Below are 17,919 nucleotides of genomic sequence, written 5' to 3' on the forward strand. Positions count from 1 at the left end.
TTATCCAGAAAATAAACTTTGTCCCTAACTAAAGGTTCCTTCTGGCTTGCTCTGACTCTTTTACAGAAATTTACCTGTGCCTGCAGACTCTGCTCTTACAGTCCTGTGGAAGCTTAAGGACTGTGTGGCAAATGGATGGAAGGGAACAATGTTCCATTCATTCTTTCAAGGATCTTGAAGTGAAAGTTTGTCAGTCCTGCAAGGAGACTGTGGCCTTCTGGGTGATTACTGACAGTGCCTGTGGCATGGCCCACAACAAAGCCTGAACAGATGTCTACTAAGAGTAACAGTAAGACCAAACCTTCCAGTGATTCCAAAAGGTTAGCAAATGTTTCCTGATGGAGAAGAAAAAGAAAACCATCAATTTTCCATATCTGAAATGGAAGCTATAGTTCATATCCTAAATTAGTGGTTGGAGACCAAAACATACTCATAGATAGTTAAGGAGATGCAGAATCTTTCCTGCAACATCTTCTTGTGACTGCGTAGTGATTCCTAGGTTCAAGACCTGAAAGTTAGGAAATCAGGAACTCCTGAGACCTGGTTCTAAAAAATCGTAGGAATGTGATCTCAAGTAGGAGATGCCTCGTGAGGAAATAAGAGGTAGGAGGTTTTCAGTTACATCTATTTGGAAACTTCTTTTATTTCTCTCATTCCTGCCCAGAACAGTTTGACATCTTTATATCTGAGATAATAAACTGAGAAGGGAGAAATAATTCCAATATCTTAAAGTCAAAGTGTAATGCAGGTTTGCACTGATTAGGAAACTGAATCAATAAAGGATCAGGGAATTTCCCCACCCTCCAAAAAAAACTCATTGCATTTGAAAAGCTGATTAATCTCCTATATTTGAAACTATTCCTGAGTCCAATTATGCAACATGTTCTCACTGCCTTTGTTTAATACAAGCATCCAAGAAATTTCCTTTAATATTTCAATTTTTAAAATGTTATCTCTTGAAAAATAATAATTACTATTATTAGCTAGAGGTCAAAGAATCATTGGTGAAAGTTCAATCTTCATGCCCATATATCACCCAGAAATCTTAAACATCTATTCAAGGAAATAAGAGGTGACTATTTTTAAAGAATTAAGTGATTATGGACTATATAGATGGTGTATTTGGGGTTTTTTTTTCTTTTCAGACTTTCAGCAAACTTAACTTTTTTTTTATCTGCACAGAAGATACATGGTCATATATGATAGCTTTAAGATAATAGCTTTTTTCTGATGAAGAATTATACCAAATTATGTTTTAGATTATAAATTACTGTAATAAAATTGTTAAATTGGTATTGTAAATTGATTCACCCTTTTTGGAGGAAAATTTGCAATTTCTATTAAATATTTTTAATAACTATCATTTATCAAACACTCATTGTATGTTAGGCACTGTTCTAAGCACTTATAGTCATTCTTAAAACAACTTCATAAGGTACTAGTATATTTCACTAAATCTAAAATACCACTAATTATGAGGGGCACCTTTACATTATGTATGTCTAAGAGGAAGAAAAAAACACTGTTAATTATACTATGTACACCATTTTCTTGTCATTTATAGTTTTTATCTTTATTACCCAAAAAGCTCTTTTACACTTAGACTGGGACTTTATAACACATCTCTCCTCTGCATACATAACACTGAATATGTAAATTAAATTAATTGGTCAAGATTCTTTAACTTTGCAGTCCAATTCTTCTTAAATACTTTTTTGACTCAGAGTTAACAATGTCGGTGTTTTTCTACCAAATACCATCCCATCGAGATTGTTGGTGATGCAAAATTTCTTTATAAAATTTTCTACTATCTCTAGAGTTTTCTTACAGGCTTTTGACACCCGTTTGGCAACTGTCATTACTGGTACCTTTTTTTAAATTTAAGTGAAGGGTTCTAAAGACTTTCAGACAACAACCAGGACTCACATTCGTGCTATCAGTGTCTGTAAATGGCTTGTTGGAGGGTTACAGGTGCCCAGTCATGGAACCAGTAATAACAACTTGTGTGCACATGTTTCAGCAATGACATCTATGTTGTATGCTGTCTGGCTGAAATGACTATTAAAACGGGATTGAGGGGAGATGGATTCTGGCCTCAGAGGTACTAAGATATGAGAATAAATGAAATACTAAGAAGCAGAAACAATGACAGACAGCTTTGTAGAGTGCTCTGTAGTCAGGCCGTGTGGGTACAGCGTAAGTATGCAGCCTAGCTCTTCTGCTCACTACCTACATGACTTCAGATAGGCTATTTAACTCTTTACCCTTCAGTTCACTCATCAATAAAGTGAGTATTATAATAGTAACCTTACCTTGCAAGGGCATTTTGAGAATTAAAAAGAGCAATTAGTGATCCATTTGGGGGTATTTATTCTACAATTGTATATAAATATAGAGATAGAGATATGCATAGAATGGCCATTGTTTTATTGTTGAAAAACGAGAAACCCCTTAATTTCTATCAATATGTTAGTTATAAAAATTATAGTTTATACCAGCAGCAGAATACTATGTAGCTATTATTAATAATGAAAAAATTCTGCACGTGCTGATATGGAACAATAACTAAGCTCTATTAAATGAAAAAGCAAGTTTTTAGAATAGAATGGTCCCATATTCAAAATAAGCAAACAAGAAATGAACAATCATACATATGTAAGTTTATGTGCATATGAGTGTAGATACGTGTTTGTTATTAAAAATCTAAAAGATTATTACCCAAATTTTAGCAACAGTTGTATCTGAAGAATGAGATAGATCTTCATTACACATGCCTCTCTTTCTTGACATTTTACATTCAGTTCTAAAATATTTACAATCAGAAAAAATAAAAATCACTGAGACTATATATTTATATGTTACATATTTATTCCATTTATATCTTAGGTATATATTATAGGATAAAACTATATGGACCAATAAGATGTTAGAAAGATAAAAGAAACGTAACTCGATCTGAGCAGTAACTTGCCTAAACATTTCATCAAAAATAAAATTGCCTTGGTCAAAACTTTTTTTCCTGTCAATACTGACTACAAATATTCCTTAAACATTCTTTGACATGCCCTATTTATTCTCTGTATCCTGTCCTCTATTTTATATCTGAATGGGGAGGTTTTTCTCCCCAACATCTGCTATCCCTTCACCCCTCCTAGTACAAACAGTCCTACTAAAAAATGTGGCCCATTTCTGAGTTTATCCTCTGAGATGTGATTCAAACAGCCGCCTCTAATCACTTGCACAAGTGAAGTTTGGGAAACTACTCCCCTCTGCCTGGAATCCTGCTTTCCTGTGTCCAGATCAAGTATAAGACGCAGCCATAAACGCATTTGATATATGGATGCTCTCTGCAGAGCCAAACCACAGACTTATCATTAAAAACACATTTTGAATTCATATGTGCTTTTTCGAACACTTTACTTCCAGGTAGGCAAATTCCTTTGCATAGAAGAAACAAAAGTAATAGAAGCCAACAGACAAACAGAGAGATGAGGTGGCATGTTAGGCTTAGAAAATATTTAGTTTTTAATGTTAGCTGAGATTCATCCATGAAATATTTCATATATTGCCACCGAAGACAAGGAATAATACAAGAAGCTTACCATGACCTGACCTGCAACTAGCAGTATTTCTGCTTCTCCATTTCGTTAAGGTCTCTTGGCTATCAACTAATGAGAAGTTTTCTCTTTTGAAACTCGGCATATTTCTATTTAATTGATTCCTATCTGCAGGTACTAAAAGGTAGGTTTCTTAATACAAATATCTTGACATCTTTATTGTTAGTGTAAGGGTATAATTTGGTACAAGCCTTTGGAGAGGTAAGGAAGAAAAAAACACTCCTATGTAGATTTCTGAATTAATATCATAATCATACTCTCAAGAACTAAGAGTATTGAATTCTTAATATGGGTCTAGAACCGTACTAAGCGGTTTACAAGGATTACCCAGTGATGTGTTGGTAGACCTGCTCTCCAGGAAGGAAAAGGAAAGCTTAAATTTATAGCATTTGCCGATTTCCATTATGTAAATACTACCCCCATGCCGATTTTAAACTACCAAGATTTTAACAGCCAGCACACAAAATTCCTGAATCATTAACAATTGGCCAGCTCCAACACGTCATCATGTTTTATCCTCAAAACAGACCTTTGTAATAGAAAACACTTCCCCCTTTTACAGATGTTTAAACTGAGACAGAAATTGGTGGAGTTATTTTGCCCAAGAACATGCTGTTGAGGGCCACGGGTTGTCTTTCTTTACTTTATGCTTTTGCATATGTATTACAATTCTAATCTTTTTCAGAGAAAAATGCAAATTAGCAACCAAAGAATAAACTAAATCAGAAAGAAGAAAACTCAAAGCCAAACTTCCCTCTGGTGTGCTATTTGCCTAGAAAAACCTGCCACGGTAATGGATTCCAATGGGGTGTATAACTTAGCAGTTAAAAAAAAAATACTCTAGCCTGAAAACAGAACTGACAAAGCTTTAGTACACGCTTGACATCTTTTTTTAAAGACTTTAAAAAAACGAAAAAACAAAAAACTATGTTTAGTTGCTACAAAATAAAGAGTTAATCAAGGGTCTAAAGTTGCTGGGTCCATAATGTGATATTTTGTAGGGAAAAAGTGAATAACTTCTTTTATAATGATTTTTCATCATTTGGTAACAAGTATCAGGCTGTAATATTGTAAATATTTCTGTAAAGGAGTAAAAAGAATAACTCTTACAGAAGATTTAGCAAAACAGGCTACAGAAAAAGAGATTTAGAAATAACCACATGGATGATTTTTCCATATTAATTATGAGCATTATCCTTTCATGGAAGTCTTGGGAATGAAGCTATTTTGGAAGAGAGCTAATGTAGTAGAAAGAAAAAATACTGAGCATGTAAATCACTCAGCACTGCAACCTGAGTTTGAATCCCAGTATTTCCATCTATGATCTGTGTATCCATAAATAAGTTGCTTGGCATTTTTCTGAACTAAAAAGACAAAATAATTCTTGTCCGGACTTAAGTAATATGATGATAATAATAGCTAATATTTTTCTGGATCAATTTGAATGTGCCAGGCCCTGTGTTAAGTAAATCACATGGGCTATTTCATATAATCGCCTTAACTCAATGAGCAAATTACTACCTCATTTTACTGATGGGAATCTGCCCTGCTTAGAACACAGCTATTAACTGGTAGAAGGACTCAAAGGCAGGGCCTCTAACCTTCAAGCCTTCTTAGCCATCATTCCACATTTTGTATACATATAATGAAAGGGAATGAGCACTTCAAAAATTATGGTGTCATCGCCTCCAAAAGGTTGTGGTTTCTTGATATCGGGAACTGTGCTATGTTTCTCTCTGTATCCCCAAGTAGGGTACCAGACTAAATGCACAAATGAATACAGTAACGAATGAATGTGTTATTGGTAATGGTTGAGCATCACCAATACTACACCGTGAATACTATCATAAACCCAGAATCACAGATAGATGTGTGCTTTATTAAGTGTTTTGAATTCCAAAGAACTGGGTTTGGGCAGTGCTTGGTAAGCTAATTAACAGCATTTGCCACCCAAGTTCAAATATGCCAATATATTGGTAAGGGATTTATTATAAACTATTTTTCTGTTGAATTGTACTTGAGCAATCTTTGCTTTGAATACTTTAGAAAATACTTCGTTACCATGTCTTTCTTCCCCAAATTTTGAAAGTGTCAAACTTTGTCTCATTTCTGCCTCTGACTACCCATCTATAGACATTTACCGTGACTAGGACTCACAATGGGGCATTGGGCAGAAACAAGATAATGCTGACATGGCTCTCAAAATTAACATCAATGGTCAAAAAGAATACACCTTCATGGAATTTTGCTTAGCTTCATTTCCTTGTTTGATTTTTTTCCACTATTTCTACAGTTTGGATTTATTATTTTGAGCTGCTAAGACTGACATTGCTAGGACGATCTCTGTTTAGAACAGCTAATATTTCTACTCTACTGTTACATCCCACATATATGAAACCTTATGCTCCAAATCACAAGGAAGATGACTACAATTCATTATCTCACAAAAACAAAAACAAAAGCTAGCAAACAACACATGTCCTACCATAATAGATTAGAATTGCAAGATTTTTTATAGGGCAGAAAATGTAACTTCCCTCATTATGGATTGTTCTAAGTTTTTTAAAAAATCAATTTTTCCCTACATTTTTAGAGCATTTTGTGGAAACTTCCTCTCCTTCCCTATGGTTACATTTCTATTATGATTTCTGATTTATTCATTTTCCTACTCTTCACAGTAAATCTTTTTTGGTACATTCTCTTTTTCTTTCTATCTGTTCCACTGGACTTTGGGCAGGAATAGTACCTCACTTTTCTTTCTTTCTCTGGATCCTTACACAGTACACAGTATATGGTGGATAAGCTTAATATACATTGCTGCCAAGTGTTTGGTCATTTAAATATTTTTTTCCTCATAAGGTGGTATCAACAAGAGAGACAGAGAGGGTAACTGGGGAGGGGTGTCGAGAATGTGTGTTCATTATTTCTACCCCTAAACATTTATCTAGTTTTTTGTCTGTTTTGTTTTAGCAGTAATGGAGCACTGTCAGACATAGAACTATAAGTTAGGTCAAATAGAGTCTTTTGCAGAGAGATTTTGAAGTGGTTTAAAGGAATGCTTCCCCTTAACAACTAGCAAGCATAATTCATTCACTGGAGAGAGGATGAGTTACGATAATCCATAGAGATCCTTATATTTTGTAGAACTAGCAACATACAACCCACCCCGGCTTCAGCATTTAATCCAGTGAGAGTGTTCATCAGAGCTTAACAAACAGTTTCTCAAACTTCTAATAGATGGACTGTGAATCAAAGATTTGTGCTGCATCTTTCCTGTTAAACTAGATCTGAGCACGCGCATCATAAAATTCCTCCACAGCTGGCACACCTAGAGTACCTTGACCGACAGATCATGAGATTCTATTACAATTCATTATATTTATAATCTGGGTACTCCTGGACAAAGAATTTCATGTTTTGCCAGTCCCAACCCAAGAATAACATAATTACAATTTCATATTTTTGTGTGTAACCCCAATCCACTAGATTTAAGAACTCTGGTTTTCCCCTAGGACTCACTCCTCAAAGATTTGAAGCAGCTTAGAAAATACAAAGACTGGAGGCAGGAGGGGAGGGAGGAATTGCAGCCAACATGATGTCTTTGAGGAGTCATTTGACTGTGTCAGCACTGCAAATGAAAAGAGTGCAACGGAGAACAAGTGGGGTATTTTATCGACCCCTTAGAGCTTAGCCTACTAGGGGGTAACTGCTCTGGAAAAGAATTCAAAGGAAACTGAAAAGACTGCAATGAGGCTTCAGTACATCTTGCTCTGCCAGTTAAAATGACCATCTTACAGGCCAGGATCATTAGGGACTCCAGAGAAGAGAAGGATCTCATTAACCCTAAGGGTCTCTGGATTTGGATATGGCCAACACCCCAGGCATTAGAACTGTAATCTGATGGGAAAACTGCAAAAGAAGGATTCCCATTTTAGCAGCTTTGTAAAGGATCATAAAATACTGTGGTATGGAAAACATCCTGGCTAGCTGGCCAGCTGACTCCTTTCCAGACTCTTCCTTGTAAGACACTCTTCAGAAGATTAGAAAAGATACACAACATGAAAAAGCTGATCAGAGTGAACCAAGGAGTGACCCACTAAAGGAGCCGGCAGAACACAGTGCTGGAAATCAGTTCTACCAGAAGGGTTTCCATCAGCAGGAGACAGAAGAGCAGACCTCTCTGAACTGTGGACTGTTTCCTATGGAATTTCAGAGCTGGTAGAAATAGTAATCTGCCATTAGTGATCCATGAATCTGGCTTCTGCCCTTCCAACTCCATACAGTAAGTTGGGCCTGCTCAAATGTAAACCCTAACAAAAATTTTTTAAAAGAGTGCCTCGTTAACATGCACTGCAACTTCTGCTCCCAGTCATTTTATTTCTGTATTAAAACAATTTGTTGCCTATGGGATGGAAAGTACCATTATGCCTGCTTATGCCTGGAAAAGATGGATTAGCATCCATATACTCTGGAGGGTTAAGGCTAAGTTAAAAGGTTATTCCCTTCCTCAGCTACTTAGATTTCCAAAAAAGATAGCCATGTAAGATTACTTTGCCTTTTCTGACTTTAAAAAGTTGCCTGCTTGCTACCTTTTTTTATCTGAAGCCTGTAGGCAGATTCTAATTTGGCCCTACAAAAAAATCTGTTTGGCCCTGGGCTGAGGGAAGATGTTAATTTTCATGACTGTTTTAGAACACATCAAAATTCAGTATGCATTTTTTTCAGGATTTCAAAGCAATATGCTTAAAACATGCAATTTAGAACTAGAACATATAGAGCATTTAAAAATATTCAGGTTTTACCAAGAATCCATCCGGTCTATTATTGCAATAAGTAGGATACAAAGATATCTTTATCTGGTTGTGAATGAAACTCTATCTACTTAGAAGAAAGTTCAAAGTAAAATTTTAGCTCTCTCAATTCTACAGAGCTTTGACAGTAGAAATTCGGTGTAGTTGGGGGGGAAAAGCAATTATAAAATTGAATACGCATTATGCATTTCTCAAAAACAAAGTTGTAAATAATTTCTTGTCTTTAATATTTGTCTTTATTATATCTTAAGTAACTCTTAGCCAAGTCAATAAATGTAACCAAAAAAAATGAGTGAGAATATGACAGCCCACCATCTGATAAGCTGGACATGTTGAACATTTTCATAGGCTTCATTAGCAACATTTATGCTCTCATATGTCAAGCAATGGTGACTCCTTTCTGAGGCCAGTAAGTAAGAGCTTTAAAAATTGGTCCAAAAGAAGTGAATTTGTAATTCTTCAGCTCACGTATGCCAGAATGCACTTATAATCAGTCTTAATAAATTTGCACCTCTGGGTCAAAGCTTTTGAATTATTTGTTTGCTTCAGTTTCTAAAAGATTCAATTGAATTGGATTTGGTTTGGTGTTCACAGTTGTATTAGTTTGCTAAGGCTGTCATGGCAAAACACCACAAACTGGGTGACTTAAACTACAGAAATTTATTTTCTCATAGTTCTGGAGGCCAGAAGTCCAAGATCAAGGGGTCAGCAGGGCTGGCTGCTTTGAGTCCTCTCTCTTGGCTTGCAGACAACCACCTTCACGCTGTGTCCTCACGTGGTCTTTGCTCTGTGTGTGAGGACTCCATCAGTCTCTTCTGTGTGTCCTAAGCTCCTCTTCATATACGGACACCAGTCAGAATGGATTCATGCCCACCCTAACATTTAAACTTAATTATCTCCTCAAAGGACCTCAAATATAGTCATGTTCTGAAGTAGTGGGGGTTAGAGCCTCAACACACGGATTTTGAGGAGAGTCAATTCAGTCCATAACAACAGTGTTCACCAAATCATGAGATGTGTTCTGATTGAATTTGGGATTGGCTCAATTTATCCAGCAAGTCATTAGTGGCACAAGGCTAAGAATATCACAGGTAGATAGATAGAGATAGATAGATAGATAGATAGATAGATAGATAGATAGATAGATAGATAGATAGACAGACAGACAGACAGACAGACAGACAGAAAAAATCTAAGCATAAAAGAAACAATATTGAAAGTCATCTTAACTAAACAAATAAACTCCCAGTATTGTTGGCACATTGTTGCTGTATATGATATGTTTTAATTAAAAGAGACTCATTGGATAGAGTCTTAAAATGGCCCAAATTATTTTTATATGTAATAAAAAAAGTAATTTAAAAAATCTATAGTGTTCTGGGCACTGCAGATAGTTCTTTTAAATACATTATTTCAGTTATTGTTAGAACAGCTGAAGAAGTAAAGATTGTTATCCCTGTCTTACTAATGGAAAACCTAATGGTAAAAAATTTTAAATACTCTGCCAAAAATGACATGCCAGTAAGTGATACTAACCTAACACAAGCCTGCTTGTCACAAAGGCCCATGTTTTTACCGATAACGTAAACTATCTCCTGAAGCCCCAGCAGAGCGTTCAAAGCTGGTTATGCTCGGTTCTGTCAGAAGAGATATTTCTTCAACTGGGTAAGAATATCAAGGGGAAGGATGATGTTGCAAACTAAATTTGGCTCCCATTTATTGATTTACATAGGCTGTATTAAGTGTGTGCTAGGCACCGAGTTTAGGATGAACAGGGCAGAATCCTTCAAAAACTCACAATCTGGTCAGGAAGACTGATACTTATCTGACAGACAAAGTCCTAGAGACTGATTCAGCCAGCAGGCTGTCTAAGGCATTATTTGGCAAAAGTATAAGAAATCCTTTAGATTATAAAACACACCAGCAGTTCTTACTATAACACATTTGAATACCATTTTTAAATTAAAAAATAACTAGATAAATGGCAAGAAACCCTGCTAACATGTTCTTAAGGCACAGTTTTATCACATTGTGTTTCAGTAAATTCCAACAAATCTCAGCTGAATTGTTTCATTTAACTTTTACTATAACATTTTTACAAACCACAGTTTCTGGTCAATGATGCTTTGGCTATGGAACTGAGTACATGGTAATACTTACCCTGTACTTTGAAATCTAGCACTCTATTTACCAAGCATAAAAGCAAATGCCAGTTAAACCACGCTTAGTTCCATCTTTCTGATGTTCAAGTGCAGGAACAATTATCTCCATCAATATTTAATGGCCTAATCCTAAGCAGACAGTGCCACAGTGCAGGCAACAGTCCTGTTAACATGCTGTTAATTTTCAAGCATGAGGCAGAAATGGACTATACAGTTACTGAAAATGCACAGCAGTGCATTTCCCTAAGGTAAAGTTCTCTCCGCATTCTCTGGTCTACCTTCATTGATAATAAGGGAATTAGAAACATTTCAGAGTTGTGTTCAGTGAGTTAAGCTTGTTCACTCTTGAAAATTTGCGGGGAGAAGGAAGCTTTCCCAGCTTTCTAGTTTTTTGAATAACAAGATTTGCAGCTCTTGGATTCAAGCCATGGATCTCATGACCCCACCTACCTGCAGCTTTATTTTGTTTGGTTCTGTCTTTTTCTGATGTAATGCTTTTTAAATAGCCATTATGTAACAAGAGTCGTTGCCTAGATACTTGAAATCTAGACCACTGGACTTCAATTAGAAATCTTTCTATAAAATAAGAGGTACGTGTGCCAACAGAACAAGAGTCATAAGAAAATGTAATGCAGATAATTCTTACAACTACAACATGGATAGAGAGAACTTCAGCAGCCTAAATAATTTTATTAAGAAGATCACAGAGTTCACGGCATATGATTAGTTCTCTCTGTCTTCCTATTCTTCTATAAAGATTGAAGACTGGGGTGGAGGGATGTTGGAGAAAAACCGCCATGTAAAACCATCCTTGGGGAGAAAACAGCTTAGAGGAAGTGTGGGCAGAGAAATCCTGTAAGGATTCAAAGAGCAAGAGCAACAGTAGAAGGAACAAAAGATCCTTCTTTATCTGTTTATTGATAGGCTAAATATATTCCTGGCAGATGTACTTGAGAATAAAGTCTGTATTATCTTCCTTGTGACTTCTAGTTTGACCTTAAAAATTGTCTAACCTCCTCTCAGTCTGATACAATTGATTTTTAAAGAACTTAGTTAAGATTTTCCACTGAATAGAAAATGTCAGCAAGTTTCCCTCTTAAAAATGTTGTATCCTTAAAACGCTGTCGGATCACTTCCACTATTTTTTCTTTCCTTTTTGTACATCATGAGGATCCAGATTCTTGAGTGTTAAATCGATACCAAACTTCTTGTCAGTATTAAAGAATAAAGCTCAAATACATTTCTCCTAAATATAAAGGTAATAAACATCGAATTTGTCAATGCTATCCAACTAGAGCAAAAGCAAGAAAGTTTGATCAGTTTGGAAATCTGGTTGACTTGGGTGCACATGGTAATAGATACTCACTTTTTATAAGTTTAAGGGGAAGGGACTTCATGTCTTAATATAATTCTCTAATTGTTGTAAAGAAAAGTACAAGAAAAAGAAAAAAAATCCCTGTAAGAATATTTCTTATTTCTTTGCCAAATACAGTTCTTAAGTACTATGTTTATATAACCATCTGCCATGTTTACTTAGGACAACTCAAAGGCAGAAATCTCTCATTTGTCAAAAGCGTGGCCATTCCCCTAAGCCCATCTATTACATAAATTAATATGGGGTCAATGGAATCTTTCTCCGTAAGTGTTCGTTAACGTAAAAGCAGAGTCTGGCCTAATGAGAAATGGAAGTGCGGGTAACTTTGTCTTCACAATGCTACCTTCCTCCTGCTGCCCTCCATCAGGAATCTAGTGACTGCCGATTGCCAGGTAGTTTTCATTCTACGCTCCACATAGACAACCTTCCTGACCACATCCCTCCCTTTGTTCATTCAACAAATATTTGTCAAGCACCTATCACATCTCATCAGGCAGTCCTCCAAGCCTGGGTTATATCTGGTGTCTGGGTTATATCAGGGAATCAAACAGAGACCTCTGGCCCCATAGAGCTTACATTATCATCAGGGAAACAGGAAATAACAAATATAATACAGGAGTGAATTTTGTAGGATGTCAACATAATATAGCTATGTAAAAAAAAAAAAAAAAAAAGTAAAGCGCGGTAAAGAAGATGAGGGAGAGAGGGGTCGGGGTGTAGGGAAAAGATGGTCCTTTCAAGGTGGGCCTCACTGAAGTCCCCCATGAACTAGAAGCTAGCCACGAGGAAGTCTGGAGGAGAGCTCATGGGAGGAAAAGGCCAGGGCCCACAGACCTTACAGTCAGGGTACACGTGATATGTCTGGGGAACCACAGGAAGGCCACTGCAGCTGAAATGGGATGAATGAGGAGAGGACGAGGAGAAGGGGGTAAAGAAAACAGGCTGCGGGAAGAGTGGGGATCGAGGGAGCCCACTGGGAAGCGCTGGCTTTTAATCTATCTTTAATCTCATTCCACAAAGTTCTGTGTTTTGCTAAGGCTCAGAGCTGACTAGTTTGAGGATATATTTAGGTATCCATTTATTTAACCCTCTGTTCATTCATTCAACCAGTATTTATGGAGGGCATAACACTGATATCATGATAGGCAGGGAGGATGGAACAGTAAGCAAAAGCGGTCGTAATCCCTCTCCTCAGGGAGTTTATGACCCAGTGAGGAAGACAGTGATCTGATCATGATGGGAGAAGGGCTGTGAAGCCAATGAGCAGAGGCACACGGTGCCCTCAGAGTCTGGAATGGGAGGCTGTGACTTCGTCAGGAAGGGCAGTGAATGCTGCCCTGAGAAAGCAGCAACTAAGTGGCTTTCGAAAGCTAAGTAGGTGCTACGTAGGCTGCCTAGGGGAGAGTGGTCAGGGGACAGCAAGGGGCGGGCAGTAGCAGGCTGACTGCAGGAGGCAGAAAGAGCTGGTGGGGGGAATGGGGAGGAGTCTGGAGATTGGAGGTAGGAAGGTGAAGGTTGAATTGATGGGGCTCAAAAGCCACAATAAGAAGTTTCTCTTTATCCTAAGCCCATTGGGAAGCTGCAGAAAGATTTTCAGTAAGGCAGAGAGCCAATCAGACTTAAGTTTTAAAGATCATTATTCCATACTGAATGTCTATTATTGAGTTTCTAGGTCTATCCTCTAGATAGCTCGTTGGCATTTTAAATAGACCCTTAGAGAGGTAACCCTGAACCCCAACAGACCTGGGTGGGAATGTTCAGTATTATAACAAGCTGATGAGAAAAGACAAGCTGGGCAGGGAGATTATTGAGCAGCCCATCAATTAAGTCGAGGAACGAAGTCAGATTCCACGTACTAAGCCTGTAAAATATGGCCCTCATTAAACTATTAAGATGTCAATGAAGAACAAAATATTGTTTTAGTGTGAATACTAAATCCCTTTCATTTCTTTGATAAGCATTTTGAGGCCTCGTGATATTAAGTGACTTTCCCAAGGTCACAGAGAAATTTTATAACAGTTCATCCAGCACAAATTGCTTTCAAAAAAGTGAAATGGGCAAATTAATTTAAGACTCAGACTGGAAGGTGTGGACATATCAATGAGGCCTCATTCTTTTGTTCTCACTTCTAAAGCATTCTGGGACACTTATGTCCATGCAGCCTTCACATCCTGCTGTCCCCTGGGCACAGTTCATAAATCTCAGTCAGCAGTCTTGTCTGCAGTGTCTTTCTCACAGTTGTGTATTGAGTCTTCTCAAATTAGGATCAGAGGGGAAGCTGTCTGGTGTGGACTTTCCTTCATCTTTGCCACTATCCACCACCTCACCGCCCACCATCATGGCCACGGCCACACACAATTCAGTCAACAAATATTTGTTGGGCATCAACTGTACACTAGGCAGATACAAAGATACAAAGATTTTTAAAAATTAAATTGCTATTCTCCAAAAAGTCAGTGTAGTGAGAGCAACTGGTGAGTAAATGCATGGTTAGAGCCAGGTCACAGCTTTTCTTTGCTTATATCACACCTAACTCTGCCGTGGAAGAGGCTGCACAGAAATGACCAATGTGACTAGTTCTGATGGGCTTGGAAGAGTTTTCCAGGCAGGCAGGGAAGAAGGGTACTTCGGGCAAAGAGAACTGCATGAATAAACAGCTACTTCAAACGGTGTGGACAGCTACAGCATGGGGTGGGTATGGAGAAGTAAGTCATGATTAGACCACAGAAGGAACCAGGACACAGATCCCAGAGGAAGCTGTAGACTGAAATAAGGATTTAGAATGTTCTCCTTAGAGCAATAGGGAAACTGTAAAGGTTTTTTTTTTTAAACAGATATAAGATGTAAGGTAAGATACAGGGAAACTGATAAGATTTGCCTCTTTGATACAATTAATAAATATTTTATTCCTGGCTTAGTTATATGCTTTACATATTTCTGGGAAATACATTCACTGAGTTTGACAACTAGATTGGCATTCATTCTGAATTGTCATGGTCCTTAAATATTAAAACAGCCATCATTTTACTTATACTGACCCACACTAGATCACATAGAATGTTCTTCATACAGTAAGTTGAAATTAGCCCCTGAGGTTACATTATTTCCTCAGAGTATCAGACAGTATTCACATAATCTGAAAGAGTTGCGTCCAATTCCTTTCCAGGGAAGAATTTGCTGACCATGAAAAAAAGATGTCAATTAGCCAAAATATCATGGTGTATCTGGTTAGGGTATGGTGGTAAAGAGTGCATATGTTTAGACTCTTTTAAAAAGTGATAACATTTAAGTCTTTTTTTTAGAGGAATGCCCTGATAAGCAATAGTAAGCCTTAGACAAAATAGCGTTGAATAGATAGACCTCCCAACTCATTAGAATCAGAATGATTTATGAATCAAAAACTTGCTGCCTAGAAAAGAATTGACAGTTAGAGCTCACCTTTGAGAAAAAAGGATTCTCAAATAATTTCAAATGCAGTAGGTAAAATACCAATAATATACGCTGAAGCATTCAGGGAGTGGCATTTTAAATAAATATTTTAAGGTATTTTTTAAATGAAAGAATAGTTATTGAATATTTATTGAACACATAATACTCATAAATTTTTCAATTATTGTCATGATTCTCAAAAGTGTGTGTATGTGCATTAGAGTTTCGCTATAGTACTATAATATACCTCTTCTGAGGTTCTCATTATCTCCTTGATAATTCCAAGGGATTTGGTATGGCTTATGTAATTTTCTTCAACTTATTTTTAGTCTAAAGTAACATTGCCTCTACCAAAGTGAGTAAAGTACTGAATTTCCCCAGACATGACAACAAATATACCCTCATTTACATCTTTCGATGATATTCAAAACTTAGTTAATATCAAACATTAACCAGAGAGGTTTTCTCTTCTGTCCGATGTAATCAAAACACAAGAGAAAGCACTTAATGTTAAAGTATATTATATTTCACTGTGTTTTTCCCAGATTAAATTTGTAAATTAAGCTTTTTGAAGTAACATGAATAGAGAATTTGATTGAATATTTGCCACTTATATAGAACAATAGTCTCTTATTTGAGATTTGTGACATTAAAACACTGTTGAAAATTGGTATTTTATACCTGCACACACATAGTATGATTACAATGAGATGATACAGATGCCACAAAATTAATTTTATGTCTTAATGCCTTAATGCCCACACCTTACCTCTTTCACTCTTGACTTTTCCACCCTTACATTGTTTTGTGCTTGTGATTAATTAAAAGTAGTCTTTAGAAACCAATATTATTTGAAGGCTGAGCTATATATAAGATTCTTCAAAGGATATGTTAAAATCTACCTCTGGACTGAGCAAAACAAGGATTTTTTTCCCTTAGATTACATGGAGTTGACACACCTCAAATTAATGTTACTCAGCTGTGTTTTGCTAGAATGCCATCTGCCTATACTGAAGCACCCAAAATGAAACATTTCAGTGAAACCCATCATTGTTCATATAGGACTTTATCATGTGATTAACACAGTGTCTCCTCAGTGAAGGCACATCTGGTGTCAACATAAACAGTAGTTGAACTTCCTTAGAGTTCCCAGAATATTTTTTCTCCATTATATATCTTGTAAATTGTGTAACTGAACAAATTTTATTTTTTCCCCATTATAAAACCTGGAGCCAGGTTTGAAACCTAAATTCTTCCATCTTATTATTTTTTTTAATTTGTTGCACAAGTCTATGTATTTTAACACATGTGTAGATTTGTGAGAACACCACCACAATCAGGATACAAAACGATTACATCTTTTCTTAACTAAACACTGGCAACCTCTGCTGTTTTCCACCACTATATTTGTTTTTTCTAGACTGTCATATAAATGGACTCAGGCAGTATGTAACCCCTTGAGACTGGCTTCTCTCACTCAACACAGAATCATTTGTAAGAGTCACCTAAGTTATTGCATATGTCCGAATCTCATTTCTTTTCATTGTTCAGTAGTATTCCACGGTGGTATACCAGTTTGTACACTCACCTATCAGAAGGCTTTGGATGGTTTTTCGTTTGGGACACTAACATACAGAACTGCTATCAACTTTCAGGTAGAGGCATTTGTGTCAACACAAGGCTTAATTTCTATAGATATCAGGCGTGATATCGCTGATTCATATGGTAGGTGTATTTTTAACTTAAGAAAACTGCCATCCTGTTTTCCAGAGTGGATGTGCCATTTTGCATTCCCACCAGCAATGTGTGAGGGGTCTAACTGCCTCACAGCCTCATCAGCACTTGGTATGTCAGTATTTTTATTTAAGCCATTTAAATAAAAGTGTGGTATTATCTCACTGAGGTCTGAATCTGAATTTTCCTAAAGGCTAAGAATATTGTACATCTTTTCATGTACTTGTTTCTTTGGTCATCTGAATTCTATTACATGCCCACTTTTGCTTTTCCTTCTTTTTTGTGGCTTCTTTTAAATTTATATCATGCTGCTTTTCTTCTCTTATTGAAGACACATAAAACATTTCTGGAATAAGTGTGGGTATGAATGCGTAAGTTAAATTAAATACAAGATAAAGTCACATAAATGTAGCATTCCAACAAATTCCAATTTTAGTTTTTTATTATTTTAGTCTTATCCTGGATATGTTCTGTGGTCTTTGAAAGGTATAAAGCATGGTATTTCTCTTCTTATTTCAAAGTCTGTTATTTTCTAAGCTCTGGAATAAAATCTAGAAGGAAAAAACTAGTATATCATTGAAAGCAGACAAAATAATACTTTCAACAAAGAACCCCATGGAATTGTGTTTTTGAAATGTTATTCCATTGTCTTTGTGTGTATTCGGCTTTGCCAGTTGCATTCTGCAATTCCTGTTCTCTGCCAGCTCTGGAGAGATGTAGAGCCAAATAACTGTGGGGTTTTTGATCTGGTTGTCACCAAAAAGTTTGACAAAAGTCCCTTAAGCATTAGA

General features: G+C 36.6%; 1 long non-coding RNA gene across 1 annotated transcript in view; it reads right to left on the minus strand.

Annotated features, from left to right (window-relative positions):
- LOC141577061 (uncharacterized) overlaps nt 1-17,919 on the minus strand; it is a 104,496-nt gene that overhangs the window by 45,409 nt on the left and 41,168 nt on the right. The gene's annotated exons all lie outside the window — the stretch shown is intronic.

Source organism: Camelus bactrianus, chromosome 3 (genome assembly GCF_048773025.1).
Source record: "Camelus bactrianus isolate YW-2024 breed Bactrian camel chromosome 3, ASM4877302v1, whole genome shotgun sequence".
NCBI lineage: Eukaryota > Metazoa > Chordata > Mammalia > Artiodactyla > Camelidae > Camelus > Camelus bactrianus.